This window comes from Solanum stenotomum, chromosome 10 (genome assembly GCF_019186545.1).
Source record: "Solanum stenotomum isolate F172 chromosome 10, ASM1918654v1, whole genome shotgun sequence".
NCBI lineage: Eukaryota > Viridiplantae > Streptophyta > Magnoliopsida > Solanales > Solanaceae > Solanum > Solanum stenotomum.
In genome coordinates, this window is record NC_064291.1 from 20823801 (window position 1) to 20848781 (window position 24981).

A 24981-nucleotide genomic window follows, 5' to 3' on the forward strand; every position below is an offset into this window, starting at 1 on the left:
TTATGCCTCAGTAGATTGTAGAATTGGGATTGTTCGTTTTCAGTTTCCACACGAACCAATCTTAGAATGGAAGGGTAGTAGCTTAGTGCCTATGGGTCGATTCATTTCTTACCTTCAAGACAGAAAGATGATTTCCAAGGGGTATATCTATCATCTAGTTTAGGTTAAGGATTCAAGCTCTAAAACACAAACTCTTGAGTCAGTTCCAGTAATTAATGAGTTCCCCAAAGTATTTTCAGAATATCTTGCTACAGTTCCTCTTGAAAGGGAAATCGACTTTAGAATTGATCTCTTTACGGATACCTAGTCTATTTGTATTCCTCCTTATAGAATGGCTCCAACTAAGCTTAAGGAGTTGAAAGAGCATTTGAAAGACCTTTTAGATAAAGGCTTCATCAGACCTAGTATTTCTCCATAGGGTGCACCAGTGTTGTTTGTGAAAAAGAAAGATGGTTCTCTCAGGATGTGCGTTGACTATCGACAGTTGAACAAAGTCACAATCAAGAAAAAGTACCATATCCCAAGGATTGATGACTTCTTTGACCAACTTCAGGGTGCTTGCCATTTTTCGAAGATAGAATTAGATTCGGTTATCATCGTCACAGAGTCAGACATAGTGACATTCATAAAACAGCCTTCACAATTCGGTATGGTAATTATGAATTTGTAGTTATGTCATTTGGACAAACCAATTCTCCTACAGCTTTCATGGACTTGATGAACAGGGTGTTGAAGCAGTATTTGGACTTGTTCATTATAGTCTTTATTTATGATATCCTCATTTACTCTAGGAATGAGGAAGAACATTAGGCTCATTTGAGGGTTCTGCTGCAAACTCTGAAAGATCGCCCGTTGTTTGCTAAGTATAGCAAATGTGAGTTTTGGTTGCAAGTTGCTGCTTTCCTTTGGCATATAGTTTCTAGCGAAGGGATCCGAGTGGATTCTCATAAAATAGAAGCAATGAAATAATGTACAGACCTACCTCTCCTACAAATATCAGAAGTTTCTTGGGTCTAGCGGGTTAGACGGAAGGTTTATGGAAGGATTTTTATCCATAGACTCTCCATTGAATAAGTTGACTTAGAAAAAGTTTAAGTTTCAGTGGTCAGAAGATTGTGAGAAAAGATTTGCAGAACTTAAAACTAGGTCGACCTAGGTTGTGTGTTGATACAGTGAGATAAGGTTATAGCTTATGTTTCTAGACAACTTAAGGTGCATAAGAAGAACTATCCAACTCATGACCTTGAGCTTTCAGCACTGGTGTTTGCACTTAAGATTTGGAGACATTACTTGTATGGTGTTCACATATTTATGTTTAAAATCCATAAGAGCCTTCAGTATATGTTCACCCAGAAATAGTTGAATCTTCGCCATAGGAGATGGATTAAGTTCCTCAAGGATTATGATATGAGTGTGCATTACTATCCTAGTAAGGCCAATGTATTCGCAGATGCTCTTAGTAGACTATCTATGGGTAGTGTAGCACATGATGAGGAAGAAAGAAAAGAAATAACAAAAGATGTTCACAAGCTTGCTCGCTTGGGAGTTCACCTTATGAGCATATCAGATGGTGGTGTAACAGTTCAAAATGGGTCAGCATCTTCATTAGTAGTGGAGGTTAAGGAAAATCAAGACAATGATCTGATATTTCTTTAACTAAAGGGTGCAATTCATCAACAGAGAGTTGAGGTTTTCTCCCATGTGAGAGATAGTGTGCTTTGCTACCAAGGTCGATTATGTGTTCATATGGTGGGTGAGTTGAGACAACAGATTCTTGTAGAAGCCCATAACTACATATATTCTATTCATCCAGGTGCAACTAACATGTACCGTGATCTGCGGGAAGTATTTTGGTAGAATGGTATGAAAAGGGTTATAGTGGATTTTGTGGCTAAGTGCCCTAATTGCCAGCAAGTGAAGGTAGAACATCAGAAACCAGGAGGTATGACTCAAAAGATAAACATTACTACTTGGAAGTGGGAAGTGATCAACAAGGACTTCATTGCAGGTTTACCTCGTACTCGGAGAAAGTATGACTCCATTTGGGTGATAGTTATCAGAGTTACTAAGTCTACGTGCTTTTAGGGTGTCAAGACTACAAACTAGGAGGAGCACTATTCCAAGCTTTACATTAATGAGATAGTCAGGTTTCATGGGGTTCCTTTATCTATCATCTCATATAGAGGTCCTCAGTTAACATCACATTTGTCGAAGTCATTTTAGAAAGGTCTTGGTACTCAAGTTAATCTTAGCACAACATTTCATTCATGGACGGATGGTCAGGCAGAGCGTACCATTCAAGTATTAGAGAATATGTTGAGATCTTGTGTGATCGACTTCAAGGGTATTTGGGATGATCACCTTCCTCTTATAGAGTTCGCCTACAACAATAGCTATTATTCAAATGCCCCCTTATAAGGCATTGTATGGGCGTAGATGTAGATCTCCAGTTTGTTTGTTTGAACTTGGTGAAGCAGCCTTGATAGGGCCAGATTTTGTTCATGATGCTATGGAAAAAGTTCAGCTCATCATAGATAGACTCAACATAGTCCAAAGTTGCTAGACGTCCTATGCAGACGTAAGAAGAAGGAAACTAGAGTTCCAAGTTGATGATTGGGTTTTCCTGAAAGTGTTACCTATGAAAGGGGTGATGAGATTTGGCAAGAAAGGGAAGCTCAGTCCTAGATACGTAGGCCCTTACAAGATTTTAAAAGAGTTAGTAAAGTGGCTTATGACTTAGAGTTGCCAACAGAATTAGCAGCAGTGCATCCGGTCTTTCACATTTTGTTGTTAAATAAGTGTGTGGGTGATCAAGCATCCATAGTCCTATTAGCGAGTATTGCTGTGAAAGATAGTCTCACTTACGAGGATGTGCCAGTTGAGATTCTTGATCGTCAGGATAGAAGGTTGAGAAACAAATAAGTCGCTTCAGTTAAGGTTTGGTGGAGGAGTCAGTCCGTAGATAGAGCTACTTGGGAGGCAGAAGCAGCCATAAAGGCCAAATATCCTCATATCTTTCCTTTCGATTCCATTCCAACTTGAGGTAATAGTTCCTCTTTAGTTATTGAGTCATACATGTGTAGCTTCAATCTTAGTATCATGTTCCTTCAATTTGTACTTGCATTTTCAGCATAATTGTATGTTCCTGGAACTTAATTCAGTCAGAAATCAGTCTCTAGTACTTAGTGGTAAGGTTGCATCTCTTCCCCCCCNCTCCCCCCCCCCCCTATTCAGCTAGTTTAGTCTTCATTTGAGGATTAATGTTACCAAAGAGGAGGTAATGTAACACCCCGTATCCGAAAATAGACCAAACCAACAGATTTCCTAAAGTGGATCGACGGACTGACATGACGGATCGTGGATCGGTCCCCCAATCATCTATCAGTCCGTAGGTCGAGATCCTCAGAACCTAATCTCTGAAGTCGATCGACGAAATGACAGGACGGATCATGGATAAGGCCATGGATTTTCGATCAGTATTTAGGTCGAGACCCCCAAAACCCATCCTTTGAAGTCGATCGACGACCTCACAAGAATGATCGTGGATCAGTCGACGGATCATCGATTAGTCCCATCGATGGCTTCAGCATATTTGAAGTCAAGGGTCATTTGACCTTTTCCTCATGCGTTAGACCCCAACACTACGTAGTTTTTGTCAGTTTTAGCCTAGAAAACTAATTAGAACCTAACCTAATCAATTATTCACCAAAAAATCATCAAACTTAGAGTAAATTAGAGGAGAAAGTGGAGCAACCCTAGTTCAAGAACGCAATGAGTTATCATTAGTTCCAGCCCCAAAGTCAAAAGATTTATTCGTGGAATTCATCATCAGATATATGGGATTTCACTAGTGGGTTCCTTTCACCCATTAGGTCCGTAGATTTTAGTTAGAATCTTGATTCCCCTATCATTATCTAGACCTAGGGTTTCTTGAATGTTAGAAATCATTGTGTTTTAGCTGTTAGAATGATCCAAATCAGACTGTCATGAATTCCATATCGTTTTGTGTAGATTCTCTTATAAATTCAGAACCCTAGTTAGGTAGTTTTTTTAGTTCATTAATTACACATGCTTGGTCAGATATTTCAAATATACATGCCTCAGTTTTTGAATGTTTCGTTATTACTATATTAATGTTGCATTTTCAGTTAGCATGTCAGTTTTGAGCTATCCAGTATTAAAGAAATTCAGTAATAAAATGGTAATTACATAATCAATTCAGAGAAGCTTAATACTAAGTTGAGCTAGGGTCAGTCACCCTCATAGTCCTAGAACTGCGTGCCCCATAGGTTGTAAGTCCCTTATGTGGGCATCATTTTAGTGATCACGATTTTCATGCCTCTTTACCGCTAGCAGGGTATATTGGGTCCTCTCGGTGGGGTGTATACATTTGACTTCACATTTAGCTCATGTTGTTTTATGTCAGTTATTAGTAGCTCCCATAGTTCAGTCAGATCCTATGGCATTGACCATGTTATCAATTAAAGTTAGACTTCAACATCAACACGTTATAAACTTGGTCATTGCATTCAGTTATTTTATGTTTAGTATCATGCTTATCTTATATCATTGCTCAATTATATGCTTTGGTTCAGTTATGATTATTGTTCAGCTTTATTCTATCCTGCATGCTCAGTACCTTTCAAGTACTGATGCATACTCTGCGCTACATCTTCTCGTGATGTAAGTTCAGGCTGTCAGTACTTAGATCACATATAGATCGGTCCCCAATCTCCAGTTCAACAACATATGTGGTGAGTCCTCATTCTTCGAGGCTGATTGACATGTTACCTTTCGAGGTGTCGTCTTTTAGTTTTAGTTTTGCTAGATTTAGCTGGCACATGTCCCAATATTTCTAGTCAGTTAGAGGCTTTATTTCAGACATAGTTAGTTTCTGTTGTAGTATTTAAGTTTGACTTTTCAGTTGTTGTTAAACTCTCATCATTTACATATTCATATTAAGTATGGGTATTGCCCATCATTTTAGATTATCTTCTGATTTAGCTTCTGCACAACATCTCTTTACCTCGGTTTATTTAGTATGCTTATGATATGCCTCCAGGGTTAGCTTGGGGTCACTCATGATCCTAGGTCTCGTGTTTATGCAAATGGGGTAGCCTCGAGGCGTGACCAATACTTTGAACAAAATCATTATTCTTGCTTAGTTTTAGAAGAGTTTTTCTTGGGTAATTTGAATTTGGTTTCAAAATGGAAGATACGTTAAACCATCGTAAGTATTTGGAGATTAATACCCAGCTATAAAGAAGGAAACGATTATTGCTTTCTTACTTTTTATGATGTATAGCTAAAATTCCCATTCTTGAGGGGGTGACCATGTGGCTAGTTGTCTTACTTAGATTGTGGGTGTTCGGGATTATTGATTTTATTGCTGATTTGAAGTGGGTTACATTTATTGGTATGTTTCAATTTATGAATTTCTATGTTAATTCAAATTCGAATTTAATGTGTTATGCTTGATTGAGAGAGAGGTGTAAGGTTAAGGCTATGAATCAGTATTTGTTTGAATTTGGTTGTTGTGGGTTCAGCTCGAGAGAGCAAATTCTAAGCTCAATTTTTTCTATCGAGCTCGAGAGAGTAGATAAAGTGAGGTTTTGGGTTGTTTATAGTGTTAAGCTATCAAGGCTCAAGAGAAGTCACTTGAATCGTAATAGTTGTTCGAGAGAAAGCTATTGCATCTAAAGTCTAGCCTACTCACTACGATTTGGCAATATTTAGTAATCACCTATCATCAATCCCTTAATTTCTTTATAACACCGTGGTTGTTTTGATAATCGTTTTAGTTGTTAATTGACATTCTAACACCCACATCTGACATTCGTTGTTAACCCCTTCAATTTATTTAAATATTTTCATTAATTTCTAATCCTATGATATACAGCGAGTTTACGGTATTTTTAATACATTGCACTTAAGAGTTGTGTGTGTCTAGGGCCTTTTTGTATTGGTATTAATATGTTTTTATCACATTTGCAGGAAATAAGTTCAGACGTGAAAGTATGAGATATAGCTGAAGGATTGTGCAGAAAAGGGCATCTACGAAAATGACTCACGGACCATAGGTCCAATCACGTTCCGTAGATGGACACGCAAAGCATGAAGAAGAAATCAGGGAATTCTTGACCAAGTGTGGAACCACGACCTCAAACTACGGACCGTAGGTCATCCTGCATGTCCGTCACACCATTTATAAAAAGGGTGTTCTAGTACCTGATTTTAAAAGTTTAAGTATGAAACCACAGAGGAGGATCCACGGACTGTGGATTGAATCACAGTCCATCATGCTAGTCCATCGATTGTTGTTGAGAGTGCTGATTTTTGGAGTTGGAAAATTGCCTAAGACCCAAACCACGGAAGAGACCTACGGACCATAGGTCAGTCCACATTCCGTGGGTCACTGTCATCAACTACAACAACGTGCAAAAACTTTATTTCCTTATTTCATTTCCTTTTAAGTTGGGACTTGTTTTTCTCTATATATATAGGAATGTAAACCTCATTTTTGGGGGTTAGACTTTATTACTTTTATTTAGTTTTTGGCTTGGGAGATTAACTTGCATCTTTAGAAATTCTTGATTTCCTAAGTTCGTTTTGATGATTTTGACTTTGAAATTCAAGTTGATATTCTGGGTTTATTATTTTCATTACATAAGTTCATGATTTCTTCATCTAAAAATATGAATTGTGTTCTTGCTATTATGGGTAACAAAATACACAACTAGGGTTGTGGGAACGATGAACGATTAACAATGTATGAATGGTAACTAAGTAATTCTTGAATAGTGTTATTGTATGCATTGATAATTCAATCATTTAGAAGTCTTTTTAACGGTGGCCAACTTTAGAACTCGCCTTGTTGCTACTTGCCGGACCAAGGAGGTAGTTAATAAGAAAAGAATTATCAACATAGATTTAGTGTAATATTATCTAATAGTCTAGTGTCAATTGGTGCGAGGGTGATGAAAACTAAGCCATACATTGATGCGATGTCTAATATGAGGTAAAGGTAAGGGTTAGTATATTATACACACGTAACCAGACCAAGGTGCGGGGTAAAATTCTCTAGTTATCGGAACAAGGAATTAGAGATACCTAACTTATCACTTTGCATGTAATACAATAGGAAAGGATTACTATTACTAGGATTATCACGTCATGAGCTTATGGGTAACACGTATATCCTAGTTTCTCTCTCATCTTGATAACACTTAAAGTTTAAATCTTGTTCACTAATTGTTCACATAATTTCCAGAATTTGTTGCACAAATCCCCCCCCTTTAAGTATTTATTTTGGAAGTACGTTGACTAAACGAATATAATCGTGGGTTAAAGTTAAGTCTAAACCATATTCCTCATGGGATCGACCTCAACCTACAAGTCGAGTTCTTTACTTGATAACGATCGCTTACACTTCTTTACGGAGGTGTAATTTGAGTGTATTATCCTACAACTGATTAGATTACATTTATAACTTCGTAACTAAATTCAAACTTGTACCGCTCCATGTGGGTTCGACCCTAACTCAATTGTTGGGTTTGTTATAGATTTACGACAACCTACGCCTAGTACGGTTTCTAGGGAGTGGCGTTTAGAATTCTATTATTGAAGTTTAAAGTGTTATATTTTGTGTTGTAGTTGAATCGACCTACCGTGTGTTGTGAGATGTTTTTGATTAGGTAACAAGATGAGTGCTAATAAAAGAACTGTTAACCACCTTGACCAATATGATGTTTGTGATCAGGCAACAAGATGAGTGCTAATAAAAGAACCATTAACCACCTTGACCGATATGATGTTTGTGATTTATTTCATTCCAATGAAGTTCAATGGGGAAGCATATGTGCCATTCGCCTACCTCTGGTTGTGGGTCATGTTGCTTTTCATGTGACAAACACAATGTTGCAACTCTTGCAAGATAAGGGTGTATTTGGAGGGCTGGATAATGAGAATCCCCATGACCATATTCGGAGCTTTGTAGATATATGTAATCCGTTCTCACTCAAGAATATTTTACAAGAATTAGTTTGGCTCCAGTTGTTCCATTTCTTCTTGATGGGGGAGATAACCAAGTGGCTACTAGGCCTACCAAGGGAATCCATTACGTCATGGGAAGAGTTTACCGAGGCATACAACATAAGATACTATCTAACTTCAAAAATTGTGAAACTAAGTGACAACATCTAGAACGCAAAGCGAGTAGAGGGGGAATGAATTCATGAAACTTGGTTGAGATTTAAGAAATTGCTACTACTGTTTCCTACTCATGGGCTTCCGGGTAATATGATACTTCAATATTTTTACTAGATGTTAAATTCAGGGAACAAAAGAGTATCTTACCAGCTGGCTCGAAGAGGGATAATGTTACAACCATTTGAGGTAGCCTCGTCCTCTTTTGATGAAATGGCAAAGATAAATCATGTGTGGTATGCTCAAGAGGATCAATTATCACCCTTAAATTTTGGGATGAAAAAGGAGCAGCTTAACAAGGAGAAAGAGAGATGTGAATATTAGTAAAATGATGCCCTAAATAGAGTTTTTTAGTAAACATGTTTTAAAAAGTGTTGGTGAACAGAAAGATGTAAGAAGAGTGTTTAGGCTTGAGGATGGTTCTCCCCTAAGCTATTTAAAGTCGAGGGGGAGGGGGTGATGAGCCCGAGGTTTGGACTCATTTAGGGCTTAGTTTTGATAGATTTAGTGTCCTCAAATGCCTAATTTATGCTATAAACTGATGTTAATGCCTTGATTTTCAAGAATATTGATTTAGGAGCAAAGTAAGGATACTAACAGGCAAAAACGAACAAAACAAGTTGAAGAAATGAAGTAAAGAAAGACTGGTGATCGCCAAGGGTGAGTGGCTATCAGAATGCCTAAAGTTCCAGTGTGCTAAGCCATGAAGGAAAGAACCGGTTCGGCGACGAAAAGGAGTGGTCAGCGGATCACCGAAAAGTTCCGCGAAGCCAAGGTAGATCGCCCAAAGTTACAGACCTCGAGGATGCTGAATGGTAAGGCAAAAAGGCGAAGAATGAGGTAAAAGGATGGCTCAGCGAGTGGTTCGGTTAGCCCGACTTACTTCACCGAGTGGCTCTTCGTGGTTTATTCTCGGTGACTATGTAATACATTTTTGAACATTTATTTAGTATCTAATCTTTGGACATCAATTTTTGCCTATCTTTTGAATACATTTGTAGTCTAGAACAATTCTTTATGTTGACTTAAGGGTTTTTTTACTCAACTTAGAGATTTCTGAAGTGGGTTTCTAATTTCCTTCGAATTGAAGCATCGTAAAGCTTGAATTCCCCTTACCCAGTTGATGGCTTTTCTATTCAGAAATAATTTTTATCTTTTTATGATGTCTACCTAAAACCGCAATTGTTGGGGTGTGATCATGTGATTATGTGTTGAATTAGTGTGTGGGTATTGTTAATTACTAGTTTAAATGCTATTTGGAAGTGGGTTTAATCATTAATTGTGGTTTAATCTGTGAATTGTAGTTGCAAATGTAGTTCTATTTTAGTGTTCTTGGCATGCTCGAGAGAGAGGTTTTACAACTAAAATTATTGATTAATTATTTGTATGTATTGGGTTGATATGGGTTCAGCTCGAGGGAGTGAATCCTAAACCTAGTCCTACCCATCTTGCTGGAGAGAGAAGATGTATTAAGGTTTTGGGATATTCTTAATTGCTATGCTTGTTGATGTTCGAGAGAATTCACCTAAAGTGGAATAGTTGTACGACAGAAAGCTATTTCAATTATAGTCTAGCCTACTCACTGATATTTAGCTGTTTACTAGTAGTTTCAATTACCCATATTTCAAAATTCACTTCATCGATCACATCCCTAGAATCTTTCTCCTTATTGTTATGTCATTGTTATTTCCCTTTTTTATAGTAGATAATTGCAATTCAAAACCCCTATCTGACATTCATATCATCCCTTTAATTTGATGTCTTTTTTCGATAATGTTTATTCCTATGGCTGATTAGACCACATTCATACTTCCTGATCGAGTTCTAAATAAGTACCGCTCCCTATGGGATTCGACCCCAACTCATTTAGTTAGGTTTTATACTGATTTACGATCGCTGACACTTAGAATTGGAAGAAGTGTCTTTCAAACAGTATTAATCGGGGGGGGGGGAGCAGGGTTGGAAATCACTTAATGATGAAGATTTGTGACGATACAATCATGATTGGGCTAACCAAAATTATCCTTTGAAGAGAGAAGAAGAGCACTACACACAATCAAGTGACAGTCCAACATCTAAGGGTAGTTAAAGAAACCTACAAGTTGATGAACTGTTGTCGCGCATCCTAGATAGGTAGAAGGGTCTGATGACATGCTTAAGGAGATGAAAGCGGACTTCTAATCACTAAATAATAGAGTAATTCTCATGTGGATGAAATCAAACAGCTTCAAGGATAAAATGAACAATACTTTAGCACAATCAAAACCTAATGCAATTGAAGGGAGTGAAGATGAATGTGTAACCATTTCGAGTGTTGATAATGACAAGAAAATGATGGTTGTGACTCGAAGTGGGAAGGTAGAAGCCGGTAATGTGAGGGCTAATGATGGGATTAATTCTTTTAAAAAAGAGAAAGACATCATTGAGGAAGAGAGGTCCAGTTAATCACCTGAAAATGATACACTCAGAGGTGAGGATGGGAGTCCAAATCAAAGCCCTACTGAAGAGTTGCAAAATTTGAAAGATAGGGCATAAGCATCTCTAAAGCTAGTGCAACCTATTCTCAAAATAAGTCTGCAACTCCCTCAACATATCCAAAAGACGAATGAAGATGAAAAGTTCAAGAAATTTCTATTCGTGTTCAAGACACTTTCTATAAACATTACTTTAGTGGAGGCATTGTTGGAGATGCTGGGATATGCGAAATTCATGAAGGAGCTGGTCAGGAAGAAGAGAAACATGGACTTTGAAACAATTGAAGTTTCTCATAATTGTAGTGACATTGTGACTAGTGAGGTGATTGCAAAGAAAGAGGATCCGGGGGCATTCACTATCCCATGTGCCAGGTGATTGCAAAGAAAGAGGATCCGGGGGCATTCACTATCCCATGTGCCATTGGTATGCTTAAGTTTGCTAAAGATTTATGTGATTTGGGGGCAAATATAAACTTGATGCCCTATGCAATCTTCAAATAACTCGGGTTGGGTGAACTAAAATCCACAACAATGTGGCTTCTTATGGCGGACCGGCCGATCAACCACCCCATTGGGATACTTTATGACATATTGGTGAAGGTTGATCGATTTATATTTTCGGTTGTTTTTGTTATTCTAGATTGTAGAATTGATGCGGAAGTTCAAATTATTTTGGGGAGACCATTTTTGGCAACCACAAGATCTCTAGTGGATGTTGAAAGCGGTGAGTTAATGTTCCTGGTAAATGAAGTCGAGGTCACCTTCAATGTGTGTATATCAATGAAGCAACCTAGTGATATTCATGTAGTTTCAACAATTGATGAAGAAGTGGCTTGTGTGAGTGAAATGATAAGTATGGGTGAACCTGTGATTGAATAACGCTATCAAAGACACTTAATCCATTTCTAAGAGTCAACGATAGTTAGTCAGTATATAACCTAATTAAATTAGTTGGGGTCGAATCCCACAGGGAGTGATACGTGTTTAAGATTCAATAGCAAAATATGAATATGTTCAAATGAGTCATAGGAAAAGACATTTACGATTAACAACATAATGTGAATCATGGGGTGATACAAATGTCAAATAAAAGGGGGGTTTTGGTTTCAAATATCAACTACAACAGCAACAAATAACAAGAAATAACAATAATGAGATGGGTTCTTGGGATGTTATTTGATTATTGGCAAATATAGACAAATGGGTAATTGCAATTGTTAGTAAATAGTTGTAAAGCAGTGAATAAGCTAGACTTTAGTGGGGATAAACTTTCTCTCGAATAATTTACCCCGAATCAAGTTGGTTTCTCTCGAACACCAACAAGAAAGCTAATAAGAACAACCTACTCTTTAGTCCATTCACTCTCTTGAGCTGAATATATGGAAAAGGGTTTAGGATTCACCCTCTCGAGATGAACCCATGACAACCCAATACCCACAGACCATCAATTCAGTAATCTTGGCTTTAAAACCTCTCTCTCGAGCAATCCAAAAATACGAAGGTAGAACTGCATTTCCAACTACAATCATTTAATTTTAACCACAATTACTTAATGAAATCACTTCTAAATAACATTTAAACTAACAATTAGTAATACTCATAAACTAAATCAGCCCATAATCACATAATCACAACCCAAAAATTGGGGTTTTAGCTAGACATCATAAAAAGATAGAAATCGTTACCAAATTGTGTTTCCATCAACGGGGTAAGATTAATTTCGTATTTACAAAGGTCCAAATTAAAAAATCTCAGAGACCCACTTCCAATTTCTCAAAAATGGAAAACTTCAATGCTTGAAAGCTAAAGAAAATTGTTGTCTTAATACTCAGAGTTCAAACTCAAAAATTACTCTAATGAATGTTCAGAATAAAATTTGATACTAAACATAATGTTTGAAAATGTATTTATAGTTGCCAAAAATATAGTGCGAAGGGCCATTCGGTGTAGTAAGTTAGGATGACCGATCAACTAGATGATCCACCCTTTGGTTAGTTCCATCACCGTTTTTCTTTCGCCTTCAGCATCCTCAAATTCTATAACTTTGGGCGATCCAACACTTTAGCGTCGGAAAAAGTCGGCGACACGCCGACTGCTCCCTTCTCTTACCAAATTGATTTTCTCCTTCAGGGCTTGGCACACTGGAACTGCAAGCGAGATAATGGCCATTTGGCGATTCTCCTAAAAGACTCGGCGATCACCAGGTCTTCATTTCTTCGTTCTTTCAGCTGCTTTATTCCTTTTGCACATTAGTGTCCATGCTTCGTTGTTCATTCCATATACCTGGAAATCAAGGACTTTACATCAGTTATTGGCACAAAACAAGCATTTGAGGACACAAAATCTATCCAAATAAGGACCTAAATAAGTCTAAATCGTGGACTCATCAACCTATTAAGGTTGTTCTTATGAATTTTGATGATACCGAAATTCAAGGGTATGATGAAGTAATAGCTTCTCCATCGGGACAGTGTGAATACTCAAGGAACCCATTGAAGCTAGACATTAATCTAAAGAATCAAGAGAGCCCCCAGTAAACCATCAACGGAGGAATCTCCAAAGTTTGATTTTAAAGTTCTCCATGCTCATCTACATTCAAACAGTGTATGCTTTCTGTTTTCGATGACATGGTGGAAAACTCAATGATAGTATTCATGGATAATTTTTTTGTTGTAGGTGTTTCATTTGAGACATGTTTGACTCATTTTGTGCAAGCCCTTCAAAGGTGTGTAGAAACCACTTTAGTCCTCAACTGGGAAAATGTCATTTCATGGTCAATGAAGGCATTGTTCTAGGTCACATGGTATCTCAGAAGGGATTGGAGGTAGACAAAGCACAAATCGAGGTTATTGAGAGGTTTCCACCCCTATCTATATTTAAGGCATTTAGCATTTTTCGGGCCATGCAGGGTTCTATAGAAAATTTATCAAAGATTTTACAATAAATGCTCACCCATAGTGTAAGCTACTGGGAAAGAGGCAAAGTTTTTTTTTATGATGCTTGCTCAAAAGCTTTTGAGTGCTTGTAAGAAAACCTAATCTCTACCCTAGTGATCATTAGCCCAGATTGGTCGGAACTATTTGAGGTGATGTATGATGCAAGTAGTACCGCTCTAGGAGTCGTGCTAGGGTAAAAGTGCAACAAACTCTTTCATCAAATTAAATACGCCAACAAGTCCCTGAATGGAAAACAACGTAACTACACAGTTACTAAACAAGAACTATTAGCAGTAGTGTATGCATTTGAAAAGGTAAGGGCATACTTGTTGGGCACTAAAGGGATAGTTCATATTGATCATGCAGCGTTGCAGTACTTAGTGGCCAAGAAAGATGCTAAGTCGAGGTTGATTAGGTGGGTCTTTTTATTGCAAGAGTTTGATTTCAAGGTAAAGGATCGAAAGGGGTGCGAAAACCAAGTGGCAGACCATTTGTCACAGGTAGAAACCAACATGATCGACTCCAAAGAAAGGGACATTGTGGTTGAATTTCTTGATGAAGCAGTGATGAGGGTGACTCATAGCAACACCCATTAGTATGCTGATCTAGCTTACTATGTCGTGTGTAGAATAATACCATAAGGTATATATTTTTGTCAATGAATTAAAGCGGTTCTTTTTTTATGTAAAGAAATATTTTTTGGACGAACCGTATCTTTTCAGAGAATTTGCAGATCATATAATCTGATGGTGTGTACTAGAAGAAAAATTAAATGAAATTCTCGATATGTGTCATTCTTCACCTGTTGGTGGGCATCATTGTGGAGTGCAAACAATAGAAAAAGTGCTACAAAGTGGGTACTATTGACAATCTCTATACCGAGACCGCATGACTTTGTGAAACATTGTATACCTTGCCAAACGCAAGGAGGGGTAACAAGAAAGCATGAATTACCTCTCATCCCTATCTTAAAAGTGGAGTGGTTTGATGTTTGGGGTATAGATTTCATGTGTCCTTTCGTGAGTTCTTTTGGCAACAAGTATATTTTGGTGGCGGTTGATTACGTTTCCAAATGGGTGGAGGTTGCAGCATTACCCAACAATGAGGGCAAGGATTTTGTACAATTCTTAAAGCGATATGTTTTTGCACGATTTGGCACCCTGTGTTCTATCATCAGTGATGGAGGATCTCATTTTTGCAATAAGATATTTGCCACATTGTTAAATAAATATGGGATAAAGCACAAAGTTGCAAAAACATACCATCCACAAACAAGTGGCCAAGTGAAAGTTTCAAACCGAGGGATTAAAAGTATTTTGGCAAAAATGGTGAATGCAAATCACAGAGATTGGTCTCCCAAATTAGATGACACTCTGTGGGCATATCGTACTTTATTCAAAACACCAATCAGTATGTCACCATATCAATTAGTGTTCAGAAAGTCGTGTCACCTGCCAATTGAGCTTGAGCAAAAAGCTTTATGGGCATTGAAGATGCTAAACCTTAACTTGGAAAAGGCTGCAAAATGGAGAGTAAACCAAATCCATCAGTTGGAGTAATTTCGGTTTAGTGCATATGAAAGTTCAGCCATGTATAAGAAGAAGATGAAGAGGTGGCATCATGCCAAAATCCTTTCATGCAAATTCTGACTTGGTAATTTTGTGTTGCTTTTCAATTCTCGGTGGAGACTTTTTCTCGGTAAAATTTAATCAAAGTGGTCTGGTCCTTATAAGGTAACTCGAGTGTTCACAAATGTTCCAATTGAAATTGAAGATAGAGAGGGTCCAACTTTCAAGGCTAATGGCAGTGTCTAAAACTCTATTTTGGAGAATGTCATGAGATTTCGGTAATCAAAGTGGTGTATTCGAAGGATGCTTGAAAGCATTTCCACATCATGCCACGACATTAAATAAGGCTCTTCTTGGGAGGAAACCCAAGCTATAGTTGTTTTTTAATATGTGTCCTGAATGTGCAGGTATAGGTGATTCTGTGATGACATGGCCTTTTCAGTGAGATGCCAATGGGAACGGCGGTCGCGTTTTGGCTCGACTTCTTTGTATCAAGTAAAGGTTGCAGTTCTAGAAAATTTGGTGAGGATTTAAGTACACTTGGCGAGACCGATCCTAATCTCCTTTTCTTCCTAACTAGAGAGCCAATGTTCTGGATATTTCGACGAGCTGCACATAGTTAGGCAGTGCGCCGAATAGTTTGGCACTCTCCACAACACTTTACTGAAAGGCTACATAGTGAAGAATCATCTTAACCCCATTCTTTTCATTTAGTACTATTGTATCTCTTTCTATATTTCATTTTCATTTCTTTTTCCATTGACGACAATGTCGGATGTTTTTGGTGGGGTGGAAACTTGTTAGGAATACCACTTCTATTTGTATTTGAATGAGGTTGTTCTCTTGTAAATTTTAGTGTCGATTTTGACTATACTGATGACTTAAATAGTGCTGTCAATTGAGTGACATTAATGTGAGGCTACGACAAGGCAAACTGAGTTACATAGGTCCAATGTGAACTCTTGGCATCTCGTTGTGACTAGCCGGTTGTCGATTAAGTCTCTTGTGATGAACACTGCACGTTATCTAGAAAGTGTAAAGTGATGTTTGATAATTGTGTCGAATGCCTCGTGTGGTAAGATTGTCTTGAATATTGTGCTTGATGACACCTATAATTTTCCCCATTAGTCCGATTGATTTATTGGAGCAAGTGATTGAAATGATCTTAGGCAAAAGTTTTGAAGAGTGAACCAAATTGAAAACATACCTCTTTGTGGCCACATTATGAGAAGTGTGAATCTTGCTTGGCACCTTTTGAGCCTATCCTTTTCTTTGGAAGAAATTTGAACAACTTTGACCTCTTTTTCACATCACCTATAACCTTCATGAAGTATTGGTTTGTTAAATGACCAACTTAGGCCAAAAGCCTATGATTGGGGTGTGGTGAAAAAGATAGAAAGTCAAGAATTGTGAAGAATGGCCCTTTAAAGAGTAGTTTGAAAAACAAGGAACCTCTCCATGTAAAAAAAAAATTAAATTAAAAATTGGGGAGAGTGAAAGAAAAGAAATGGTGAAAAAGACTGAAAAAGAGAAAATTTTGTAAACTAAAGTGTGTTTAGGAAGCAAAAGAAATGGGGTTTCCAATGAGTCATGTGTAGTTGAATAATGGGGTTGATTGTGAACATGTTTGAATAAGAGAGACAAGGAGAAAAAGTGATTTTCAGGCAATACTTCATGAGGCAGAAGCCACTAAGCCAAAATGACTATATGTTCACTCTCAGCCCCCGTTACAAGCCTTGAAAAGACCTTTGTGATCTTGAGTGAGCTGAAATTAATGTTGATGGGAAAATAAGGACAAACCTAATAGTAGAATTATGCATGTGTTCATCTTTGTGAGTGTGAGAGTTGTATTTTATTCCGGTATCTTAATTGTTGAGAATATTTGTGTGAGCATGGGATCATCCTTGTTGTGAGTGAATTGAATGCTTTTGTTGAGCTTGAACTTGCATTTGAAGCAAGAATTGTGAGCTTGAGTATACTTGATAATGGTGGGTCTCAATTTGAAACTTAGAGTGCACAATTGAAAATTGTATGTGTAGTTTGACCCTCTTGTGTGCATTTTTGTTGAGTCTTCAGTTGCACCGTTTGTAGAAATCCTTGTAGAAATAATTGATTTTGAATTTTACTTAAGGACAAAAAAAAGTTTAAATTGGGGATGTTTATGAGTCTGAGATTTTGATCCATTAAGGGCAGGAATATCACAGATTAATGACCTCATAGTCAAATTTTTATGCTATAAACTGATCCTTCTATATTGATTTGTAGCTAGGAAAATAAAAGGAGAAGAACAACAAAGTTGAAGGTCACAAAATTCACTCGGCGGTTCACCGCGTGGCCTCTTCACCCGCCGAAAGTTACAATATGCTACCCCTTGAATGCGAGAAGTTAGGCAAGGGATAGGTCCTATTGGCAATGCACTGATTGGATCGGTGAGGAAGGTTTAGTCCACCGATTACTATAGAACGGTCAACGAAAGTGCATGCAAAACGGCGATCAAAATGAGTAAATAGCGTATCCCGGAATCCATCGGCGGTCGCAACGTAGACCCCCTAAAGTTACAGTAAGAATTAAGTGAAAACTCAAGATGAGAAGGAGATGTAGAGAGGCGATTCTCGAATCTCCAACCTGTTGGTTATACGCGACTTACTTCTCTAATTTACCTCGAAGGACAAATTTTGAAAAAGAATAAATTGATTTTTGAAAAGAGAGGAGAAAAGCTATCATTGTGAAAACTGATACTTTGAACAAAATCTTTATTCTTGCTTAGTATTAGAAGTGTTTTTCTTGGGTAATTTGAATTGGGTTTTAAAAATGAAGCTACATAGAAACATTGTTAGGATTTGGAGATTTATACCCAGCTATGGAAAGAGAAACGGGTATTGCTTTCTTACTTTTTATGATGTGTAGCTAAAACCCCCATTCTTGGGGGTGTGACCAAGTGGCTAATTGTCTGATTTAGCTTGTGGGCGTTCGTGATTATTGATTTTATTGCTAATTTGAAGTGGATTTGATTTATAGCTGTGCTTCAATTTATGAATTGCTATGTTAATTCAAATTCTAGTTTAGTGTGTTATGCTTGTTTGAGAAAGAGGTGTAAGGTTAAGGTTATAAATCAACATTTATAGTTATTGGGTTGTTGTGGGTTCAACTCGAGAGAGTGAATTCTAAGCTCAATTCTACCTATGTAGCTCGAGAGAGTAGATAAAGTGAGGTTGTTTATAGTGTTAAGCTTCTCGAAGTTCGGGAGAACTCGCTTGAATCGTAATAGTAGTTCGAGAGAAAGCTATTGCATCTAAAGTCTGGCCTACCCACTAAGATTTGGCAACCTTTAGTAATAAGGGATCATCCATTGTGTGAAATTGAAAATTACTCAATCACACCCTCAAGTATCCCTTAATTTATTGATTTCTCTATGGTTGTTTTCATAATCGTTTTAGTTGTAAATTGACAATCTAACTTCCCATCTGATATTCATTGTCAACCACTTTGATTTACTTAAATGTTTTCACATCCTAGAACCGATTAGATTGCATTTATAACATCATAATTGAATTCTGATTTGTACCACTCCCAGTGGGTTCGACCCGAACTCAATTATTGGATTTTATACTATATTTACGACCGCAGACACCTAGTATCAGATGAGGTGTTTTTGAGCATTTATAAAAATTACTATAAAAGTTTTGTTGAGGGGTTTTCTTCCATTTCCTCTCCATTGACAACATTGACTCAAAAAAAGGCTAAGTTGATATAGTTTGAATCATATTAGAAGAGTTTTTAGGAATTGAAGGATATACTGACTCTTTCTCTAGTATTGACCTTGCCAGAATGGACTGATGGTTTTGTTGTTTATTGTGATACCTTAATAATTGGGTTAGGATGTGTACTTAAGGAAAATGGGAAAGTTATTGCCTATGCTTCAAGGCAACTTAAGGTTCATGAAAAGAATTATCCTACCGAGGATCTTGAACTAGTGGCAGTTGCTTTTCCCTTAAATATTTGGAGGCACTACTTGTATGGTGTTCATGTAGATCTCTTTACCGACCATAAGAGATTACAATATGTGTTTAATTAGAAGGATCTGAATCTTAGCCAAAGAAGGTGGTTTTAGTTATTGAAAGATTATTATATGAGTGTTCTCTATCACCCCGGTAAAGCAAATATGGTGGCGGATGCTCTTAGTCGGTTGTATATGGATAGTGTTGTTCATATCGAAGAAGATAAGAAGGAGTTAGTTTAGGATATTCATAGATTGGCCCGGTTAGGTGCTCAGTTAGTGGAGAGATGAGATTTTGGAAGAAGTTTCAGTTGATATTTAAGACATGCAAGTCAAGAAGTTGAGAAATAAAGATATTGCTTCTGTAAAACTGTTTTGGATGAGTCAGTTAGTTGTGGGTGCTACATGGGAGGCCTGGCCGATATGATATTATAACGACCCTAAAAACAAACTAGAGCCTCACGTGTGTGCGTTTGTGTTTGTCTTGAGTTTTGAAGTTGTTTAATATTGTCCCGAGCCACGATTGAGGTGTTTAGGGGTTAGACGTCAAGGTACGATTCCCTGAGAACCACCTTAAGGGTCCTTGAGGAGGACCCTAAGTCTAGACCCCAAGACCCCAAGGAAACCATGAGGCTGCCCGAAATGGGGTGACCTACGAATGGGCTTCACACCCCGTAGGTCCATCAACGCCCCGTGGATGGCCTATGTAGGTCATAACCCCCAAATCAACCTTTCTGAACCTATCCACGGAGGGACAGCACGGAGCCGGTCAACCCATCCACGATCCGTGGATGGGTGGTCATGAATTGGACCTGCAATCTGCACGTTGGTTCGGCCAAGTGAGGGGCTATTTGGTAATTAGATTATTAATTATTTTAAGTGTGTGGTTGGTTATTTTAGGGTTATTATGATATTTTAAGAGTATTTAAATATTAAAATGCTATTTTCGATTTCATTATTCATTTTTCCCCCAAATCAAAACCCCTATCTCTCAAAATATCTTCTCTCAAAGAACTCCATTGAAGGCCAAGAGAAGAAGAAGACTTAGGGCTTGAAGAGGAAGGCTTTTTGGGTAGATTTTCGTGTGAATTCATCTATTAAGGTATGGTGATCCTTCATCTAGGATTAACTTTCACCCTAGAGTCAATTTCAAAGAAGTTTTCAAGGTTTTCAAGTTTCAAAAAAACCCTAGGTTTTACTCAATCTCATGGGTTCTTATATCAAACATTTTCAAATGATAAATTATGATTATATTGATGTTTAATTGATGATTTAAGATGAAAATACTCTATGAACCCATGATATCTCTCAATTCTTAAATTGTGCCTTATGAAGTGGGTTTGTTAATTATGAATGAATGTTGATGGAATTATGCCTAGATTGATTTAGATTATTGAATTGTATCATCATCTATGCCTAATTATGGTGAATTGTTGGTGAATTCAGGATTTGTGCTAATGGCCTTGAATGGGCAAGTTTGACCTAATTGCTTGTTGTACTAGAATTGTGCTAGAGATGTTGATCCACTTGAAAGGTGGAGGTGTTTAATTACTTTGTATATTCTGATCATGGCCTTGAAGGCATAGTTTGATGAATGGAATTATTATCATGATATTGTATATGTGAGTGAGATGTGAAGGATTTGCATGTGATTTCAATGATAGAATGATGATCTTGTATAGAAGGTAAATGTGTTGTGATTGAAAGCACATTCTCACTAAACACTCATGAATGTTGATGATGTAATATGAAGGGTTTCTATAATGTAATGTTGTATCTTGGATTGGTAGACTTTGGTGCCTGATAAATGAAAGCTTTGTTAAATGTGATATCTTGACTTGGTAGGCTTAGGCATCCTCCTCTTGAATAATGAATGTATCTTGACTTAATGTCTTAATGTCTTGGATTGGTAGACCTAGTGTTGGTAGCCTTTCATAAATGAATGAGTGAATGTCTAGAATTGGTAGACCTAATATTGGTAGCCTTTCTATAAATGACTAATGAGGTATTTTAGGCTATACCTTGAACCGGTAGACCTAAGCTCAGTGGCCCTTCATGATGAGTCTAGAACCCTATGTGAACGTAATACCTTGAAGCGGTAGACCTAATGGTAATGGCCTCCATCTTGTGTGAAATGATGAACCTAGAGATGGTAGACCTAATGGTGGTGGCTTTCTCTAGGAAGATCAATGAGATATCCTTAATGTACCTCGAAATGGTAGGCCTATTGGTGGTGGCCCTTTCTTGGTAAAAGTACTTTGGGTCGATAAGCCTAATGGTGGTGGCCCTCTCAAGTACACTAATGTAATGAAACTACTATATGGAAATGAATGCTAAGCACCAAGTGGATACGGCTAAGATGGTGTCTATCCCAATGTTAGGCTAGAGTCCAATGAACATATTTCTTATTCCATAACTACGTGCCTACATAGGATGCTTACTAGTTCTACCCTAGGCAAGTAGAACACCTTTCTTCGATGTGGGGTTACATGACACCGGATTCCATGATTTAGCTCTCATGGTCGTCTATTAATGCCTATTCCCATCATGTGAGATGTGCATTATGGCTTCTTGAGGAGTTCTACAAAGTATTGGTGGTAGTATGGGATGTCATCCATGCATTGCACTAGTAGGCTTTGATAGGGTCATAGTGAGTTCTCTAAGTCTTAATGACTATTGTTTGAATTTCCTTTTAGGAAGAAGTTAAGGAGAATGATGATCTAATGTCTAATGAATGTTGACTCTTATATGCTTAAATGTAAATGATGCATACTATACTTGGATTGTATTATGAGTACTTCTTTGTCATGACTTATTGTATATGAATGTGCCTTGTCTAGAGTGACTTCAAAGGAGTACTTATTGCGAGTAGTACTATGGGATGCTACTTGCACATTGCACAAATATTACTTATAGTTGTCTTAGATGTTGGTCTTAATGTGATTATGTGATTCATGTATTGTTTATGTCTTGTATATGCTTTATTGTGTAAAGCTGGAAAGCATGAATGGTAAATTTACTTATGGTGACCTTAAGGTAGTGCCTTAGTGTGAATGGTTGTATGGGACGCTATCCATATGTTGCACAAGGTGTAGCTTGAGAGTTACTTGAGGTGAAGGCTTAAGGTAAAGGTAAAGGTTTATATGTTGATCTTGTTCAAATGTGAAAATGTGACTTGTATGTTGGTTTTGACTTATATTATGCCTCTTTTATCAATCTTCATGAAGTTTTACCAAATTGCATAAAAGTAAGACTTTCAAATCAAATGTCCTTTTTAAGCATGTTTTTGGATGGACATCATACTTAGTACATCTAATGTGCTAACCCCATTCTTCCCATTTTCTTACTAAAGTGTAGGGCTTCGAGATGTTGGTGTTCTATGCTTGAGGAGTAGGTTTCTAAGGTGCTTCAAGATGAAGACTTGGTGAGTCCTCATAGTGTCGAGAACAAAACACATTATGTTCCTTTTATGTCTTTTAGTTTTGTTAAAGCTTTTGTATGGGCTAAGTCCCAATGTTGTATTGAAAGTATTAGATGGTTTGAGACATAGTATATAAAGTCTAGAAAGTCTTCCACTTGCTTTTTAATGAAATGTCTTCCATTGTAAAGAAAGTTTTAAATTCTTCTCTATTTTCCTATGTTCTTATGTTCAAGAATGCTATGAGGCTTGTGTCCATCTTAAGGGTTGCTAGTACATACTCACATCTCAACTAACGAAGGAGTATCCACCCATCTTCATATCCTCTTGGTGCTAGACGCTACTATCCCACGAAGTTTGGACATTCATTTCATTCATTCATTCATTTAGGGATAAGGATTGCTACTAAGTACTCTCAGCTCAACTCACAAAAGAGTACCCATCCTAGCCTAACATTCATTCATTTAGGGATAAGGATTGCTACTAAGTACTCTCATCTCAACTCACGAAGGAGTACCCATCCTAGCCCAACATTCATTCATTAAGGAAGCTCTTGGATTCAAAGATGATAAAACCTTTCATCTAGGAGCCCCATTCATTTAAAAGAGTACTTTATGAGACTATCCTTACAATACACCTAACTTTTATTCATTAGCATTAACTCCCATTCTTTTCATTCATTCTTCACTAGGTGTGAGAATACGTAAACATAATCTATCCTAACCTCACCTTCATTATCCGTCATTCAAAGAAGACAACAACCAATCATAACACAAATTCACTATACAAGGTCACCTTTCATGCTCTTAAACCATATACAAATTCACATCATATCACATTACCTTCACATAATCAACATTACTCAACACAACAATCATCCAACTTTGCCAACAAGGCCATGATCACAACATGCTTATAAAGTAAGCACCTCCCCACTTTCAAAGGGATCAAATCTCACAATTCTAACATCTACAACATATATATATATTTATATAATTAATACTAGAATCAATAAACTATTCACAACTTCATCATCATCATAAACCTTAGGTCACAATTGCCCATTCAAGACCAACATCCAACAAAACACAATTTTCATCAATTCCTCATAATTCAATATAGAACAATACATAAATCAATAGCCCATAACAATCTACACATTAATATCACATTATTAGCTCATAATCAATAGACCCACTTTAGATCCAAAAATTAGGGTTTCAATATAAGCAAGGGTTCATGGAGTTTTTTATCTTAAAACCATCAATATTAATATAAATCATCATTTGAAATACTTTCATGCAAGAACCCAAGCTTAGAATCGAAATTGGGGTTTTTAGTGTTTTTGAAAAACATTGACATCACTTTGATTTAGCTCTTTGATTGAAAGGAGAATCGAAGATGAAATCCCCATACCTTTGTGATTAATTTCCTTAGGAATTTGAAGGAGAAATCAGTAGGAAGCCATGCCCTAGCTTGAAGCTTCATCAATGTCTTCCATGGAGTTCTAGAGAGAGAATTTATTTGACAAAGAAGGTTCAATTTGGATAATGAGGTCTAATTCTAGATTTTGGGGTTTTAACCTACTTAAAATACCCTAAAATAGGTAGAATAACCTTTTATAATAATTTCCCAAAGTACCCAAACCACCCCTGACTTAGTTGGAGTCTTTAATGATATAAAAATCGATTTCTAAATTTCTGCATTTTCGTCGCGAAACATGTCCGCAATGCAGAGTTGTTCCCTGAAGATATTTGAAATTAAATTTTGAGACAGTAGAGTCCGCGGTGTCTCAATGACGCAGAGCCACTTTTTGCCCATTGGTGGAGCAGGTCCGCGACGCGGAGCCACTCCCTCCGTGAACAACTTCAAGCTACCTTGGCAGCTTGTTTATCTAAGGGTTGGGGTCCTCCTCGGGGACCCTTAGGGTGGTCCCGAGGCATCGTACTCGAATGTTTAGAACCTAAAAACATTTATTAAGACACTATGGTCACCTCAACTGATTTTAGACTCCAAACAACACATAAAAATATGAACATATTAGAACACACCAACACGTAAAAGACTAGTTTTCAAACGTCTTGACTGTCTCTTTGACGTTTGACTTCCTAACTCTTTAAAACTGAATAAAAAGGGCATTCTTCATTATTTTAACAAGTTATTAATTCATAAAACCCATGTGACGCTATATTTTATCCTATTTCGTTTTGAGGGGTGTTACAGACTTCAAAGGAGTACTTAGTTGGAGTAGTAGTATGGGATGCTACTTGCACACTACACAAGTATTAATTAGAGTCGGCTTAGACGTTGGTCTTAATGTGATGATGTGATTAATGGATTGTTTATGTCTTTTATATGCTTTATTGTGTAAAGGTGGAAAGGA